Below are 5,898 nucleotides of genomic sequence, written 5' to 3'. Positions count from 1 at the left end.
TTTGTCTCTGGATCGTACTAAAAAAACAACTTTCATCACCACTGATAACACGGCTGAAGAATTCTGGATTGGTTTCCGTTTGCTCTAACAGATTGGCTGCCACATTTTTTCGTGTTTCTCGCTGTTGTTGTGTGAGATTTTTGGGGACCATTTTAGCACAAATCTTTCTCATACCAAGATCTTCAGTTATTATTAGACGAACCGTTTCTCGATTGATGTTCAGTTCTTCTGCAATCATTTTCACGGATACTCTTCGATCAGATCGTACGAGTTCACGAACCCTGACCAAGTTGACATCCTTCGGTGAGGCTGATGGTTGTCCACTACGGCCTTCATCTTCAACATTTGTTCTACCTTCACTAAACATTTTATGCCAACGAAAAACTTGAGCTCTTGACATAATCTCCTCTCCAAAACCCTTCTGAAGCTTACAGTAAGTTGTCGTTGCGTTTTCACCCAATTTAACGCTAAAAGAAATGGCATACCGTTGCGCAATATTATGCTTTTCCATTTCCGTGACAAAAGACACAAACACATGTTAACTTATTACAGCACAACTCACGACTGAGCAGTTGCGTCGATGTGCCGCTTGGACTGGAAGCAGCTTATAGACCAAGGTCAAAGATATTGTGCCTACGCAAGCCTGCAGGGTTGCCACATCTGGCAAAGAAAATAAGTCTCATTACTTTATTATGAAAGAGGAAGCCATCTGGTAGAATTTTGCACAGAGCATAACTTAATCATAGCTAACACTTGGTTTAAGAATCATGATAGAAGGTTGTATACATGGAAGAACCCTGGAGATACTAAAAGGTATCAGATAAATTATATAATGGTAAGACAGAGATTTAGGAACCAGGTTTTAAATTGTAAGACATTTGCAGGGGCAGATGTGGACTCTGACCACAATCTATTGGTTATGACCTGTAGATTAAAACTGAAGAAACTGCAAAAGGTGGGACTTGAAGGAGATGGGACCTGGATAAACTGAAAGAACCAGAGGTGGTAGAGAGTTTCAGGGAGAGCATAAAGGAACAATTGACAGGAATGGGGGAAAGAAGTACAGTAGAAGAAGAATGGGTAGCTCTGAGGGATGAAGTAGTGAAGGCAGCAGAGGGTCAAGTAGGTAAAAAGACGAGGACTAGTAGAAATCCTTGGGTAAGAGAAGATATACTGAATTTAATTGATGAAAGGAGAAAATATAAAAATGCAGTAAATGAAGCAGGCAAAAAGGAATACAAACGTCTCAAAAATGAGATCGACAGGTAGTGCAAAATGGCTAAGCAGGGATGGCTAGAGGACAAATGTAAGGATGTAGAGGCTTATCTCATTAGGGGTAAGATAGATACTGCCTACAGGAAAATTAAAGAGACCTTTGGAGATAAGAGAAAGACTTGTATGAACATCAAGAGCTCAGATGGAAACCCAGTTCTCAGCAAGGAAGGGAAAGCAGAAAGGTGGAAGGAGTATATAGAGGGTCTATACAAGGGCGATGTACTTGAGGACAATATTATGGAAATGGAAGAGGATGTAGATGAAGTTGAAATGGGAGATACGATACTGCGTGAAGAGTTTGACAGAGCACTGAAAGACCTGAGTCAAAACAAGGCCCCGGGAATAGACAACATTCCATTAGAACTACTGACGGCCTTGGGAGAGCCAGTCCTGACAAAACTCTACCATCTAGTGAGCAAGATGTATGAAACAGGCGAAATACCCTCAGACTTCAAGAAGAATATAATAATTCCAATCCCAAAGAAAGCAGGTGTTGACAGATGTGAAAATTACCGAACAATCAGTTTAGTAAGCCACAGCTGCAAAATACTAACAGGAATTCCTTACAGACGAATGGAAAAACTAGTAGAAGCCGACCTCGGGGAAGATCAGTTTGGATTCCGTAGAAACACTGGAACAAGTGAGGCAATACTGACCTTACGACTTATCTTAGAAGAAAGATTAAGGAAAGGCAAACCTACATTTCTAGCATTTCTAGACTTAGAGAAAGCTTTTGACAATGTTGACTGGAATACCCTCTTTCAAATTCTAAAGATGGCAGGGGTAAAATGCAGGGAGGGAAAGGCTATTTACAATTTGTACAGAAACCAGATGGCAGTTATAAGAGTCGAGGGACATGAAAGGGAAGCAGTGGTTGGGAAGGGAGTAAGACAGGGTTGTAGCCTCTCCCCGATGTTATTCAATCTGTATATTGACCAAGCAGTAAAGGAAACAAAAGAAAAATTCGGAGTAGGTATTAAAACCTATGGAGAAGAAATAAAAATTTTGAGGTTCGCCGATGACATAGTAATTCTGTCAGAGACAGCAAGGACTTGGAAGAGCAATTGAACGGAATGGATGGTGTCTTGAAGGGAGGATATAAGATGAACATCAACAAAAGCAAAACGAGGATAATGGAATGTAGTCGAATTAAGTCGGGTGATATTGAGGGTATTAGATTAGGAAATGAGACACTTAAAATAGTAAAGGAGTTTTGCTATTTGGGGAGCAAAATAACTGATGATGGTCGAAGTAGAGAGGATATAAAATGTAGACTGGCAATGGCAAGGAAAGCGTTTCTGAAGAAGAGAAATTTGTCAACATCGAGTATAGATTTAAGTGTCAGGAAGTCATTTCTGAAAGTGTTGGCATGGAGTGTAGCGATGTATGGAAGTGAAACATGGACGGTTAATACACTCCTGGAAATTGAAATAAGAACACCGTGAATTCATTGTCCCAGGAAGGGGAAACTTTATTGACACATTGCTGGGGTCAGATACATCACATGATCACACTGACAGACCCACAGGCACATACACACAGACAACAGAGCATGCACAATGTCGGCACTAGTACAGCGTATATCCACCTTTCGCAGCAATGCAGGCTGCTATTCTCCCATGGAGACGATCGTAGAGATGCTGGATGTAGTCCTGTGAAACGGCTTGCCATGCCATTTCCACCTGGCGCCTCAGTTGGACCAGCGTTCGTGCTGGACGTGCAGACCGCGTGAGACGACGCTTCATCCAGTCCCAAACATGCTCAATGGGGGACAGATCCGGAGATCTTGCTGGCCAGGGTAGTTGACTTACACCCTCTAGAGCACGTTGGGTGGCACGGGATACATGCGGACGTGCATTGTCCTGTCGGAACAGCAAGTTCCCTTGTCGGTCTAGCAATGGTAGAACGATGGGTTCGATGACGGTTTGGATGTACCGTGCACTATTCAGTGTCCCCTCGACGATCACCAGTGGTGTACGGCCAGTGTAGGAGATCGCTCCCCACACCATGATGCCGGGTGTTGGCCCTGTGTGCCTCGGTCGTATGCAGTCCTGATTGTGGCGCTCACCTGCACGGCGCCAAACACGCATACGACCATCATTGGCACCAAGGCAGAAGCGACTCTCATCGCTGAAGACGACACGTCTCCATTCGTCCCTCCATTCACGCCTGTCGCGACACCACTGGAGGCGGGCTGCACGATGTTGGGGCGTGAGCGGAAGACGGCCTAACGGTGTGCGGGACCGTAGCCCAGCTTCATGGAGACGGTTGCGAATGGTCCTCGCCGATACCCCAGGAGCAACAGTGTCCCTAATTTGCTGGGAAGTGGCGGTGCGGTCCCCTACGGCACTGCGTAGGATCCTACGGTCTTGGCGTGCATCCGTGCGTCGTTGCGGTCCGGTCCCAGGTCGACGGGCACGTGCACCTTCCGCCGACCACTGGCGACAACATCGATGTACTGTGGAGACCTCACGCCCCACGTGTTGAGCAATTCGGCGGTACGTCCACCCGGCCTCCCGCATGCCCACTATACGCCCTCGCTCAAAGTCCGTCAACTGCACATACGGTTCACGTCCACGCTGTCGCGGCACGCTACCAGTGTTAAAGACTGCGATGGAGCTCCGTATGCCACGGCAAACTGGCTGACACTGACGGCGGCGGTGCACAAATGCTGCGCAGCTAGCGCCATTCGACGGCCAACACCGCGGTTCCTGGTGTGTCCGCTGTGCCGTGCGTGTGATCATTGCTTGTACAGCCCTCTCGCAGTGTCCGGAGCAAGTATGGTGGGTCTGACACACCGGTGTCAATGTGTTCTTTTTTCCATTTCCAGGAGTGTAGTTAGGACAAGAAGAGAACAGAAGCTTTCGAAATGTGGTGCTACAGAAGAATGCTGAATAACGAGGAAGTATTGAATGGGATTGGGGAGAAGAGAAGTTTGTGGCACAACTTGACGAGAAGAAGGGATCGTTTGGTAGGACATGTTCTGAGGCATCAAGGGATCACCCATTTAGTAGTAGAGGGCAGCGTGGAGGGTAAAAATCGTAGGGGGAGACCAAGAGATGAATACACTAAGCAGATTCAGAAGGATGTAGGTTGCAGTTGGTACTGGGAGATGAAGAAGCTTGCACAGGATAGAGTAGCATGGAGAGCTGCATCAAACCAGTCTCGGGACTGAAGACCACAACAACAACAACATACTTTATTATCGCACCTTGTAGAATGTACGTTCAGAAGTACAAAAAGGAATGTAAGCAACATGCATCGACAGTTATGTATGAGAAGGTTTTCAATACAGAAAATAAACTTGGGTTTTTCAAACCAAAAATGGTGGAAGCGATGATGTGTGGACCGCAAGAACGTTGAGCCACAAAATAAGTCTGCTTTTGAGGAAAAAGTATGAAGACATCTGAAAAACAAAGACGTGGTTCGAGCAGAAAAAGATGCTGACAAGTTGAAGGCGTAAATTCACAATACATTTCTGCGTGCCTGTATTGATTTACAGCAGTTACTCAACGCTCCACATTGTGAGCTAGGCTTCCTCTATTACAACTGATATCTGAGCACCTACAATCTGACAATTTACAACATGGGCATACGGAAGCGAATATACTTCATGTGGTGCGAGGGAACTGGACGTAGAGAAAACACATACATAGCTGGCTGAATCTACAAATTTCTAAGGCAGCAAAGTGAAAATGCTTCTGTCATTTCTGATAATTGCCATGGTCAGAACCGCATCATATTTACATTTTCCGTTTATTCCTACAGTATGAGTGGTCTACAAACAGACTCAATTACCCATCACTTATTTGAGAAGGGGCACACGCAGAATGAAGGAGAAGGCCTTCAAACTGTTATCAGGAGGGCAAAAAAAAATGCCTAAGCATTTGTGGTCCACAGCTGCTGTACGCAGCAGCAGCCACAGTCGAGAAAACTAAAAAAGGTGCGATGCACATGATATGTCACAGAAGGATTTTTTTTTTATTTTAAACAGGCTTTATCGACGGTCTAAAACTGGACTGAAGCCAAAGATGGAGAAACGGTAAGGTGGTCTGATATCAAAATAAGAAGTCAGGAAGGAAGAACCGTGGATGATGTCATTTACATATGAATATGACTCGCACAAGTTTCGAGGACGCCGACCAAGCACAGAGCGCGCTCCACAAGACTTAACGTGTGCATGTTTGCCATCACTGTCATTTTCAGAGGATACGTTTTCTGATCTGATGTTCCTCTGCCAGAAGAACATTATCCTATCAGTTTACCATGATGTCTATCACGATCAGAAGCGTCGGGAAGCTCATAACATTCGAGAAGAAGAACACAAATGATGTGTTAAAACTATTTTAATTTCAATATTAGGTTTAACATATAGCCTTTAGTTTTTGTCCTGGGAACTATTTTTTGTTGATTCTTTGTGCTTTCATATTACCGTATTTCTGTGCTAGAAGACTTTGGAAATAAGAAATGTCATAGAGGCATTGTTACTGTCAACAGAATTTATGAAATAAGGATTTTCACATTAGTAGCCACTTGCTGATGTACTACAATTTCAGTGAAATTTGATCGTGATTTAATGTCAGTCATCAAGAATTTTATCAACAATCCCATCTCCAAAATAAC

Source organism: Schistocerca serialis, chromosome 2 (genome assembly GCF_023864345.2).
Source record: "Schistocerca serialis cubense isolate TAMUIC-IGC-003099 chromosome 2, iqSchSeri2.2, whole genome shotgun sequence".
Classification (NCBI taxonomy): Eukaryota; Metazoa; Arthropoda; class Insecta; order Orthoptera; family Acrididae; genus Schistocerca; species Schistocerca serialis.
The sequence above is the reverse complement of the archived record's forward strand: the minus strand, read 5'-3'. Positions refer to the sequence as shown.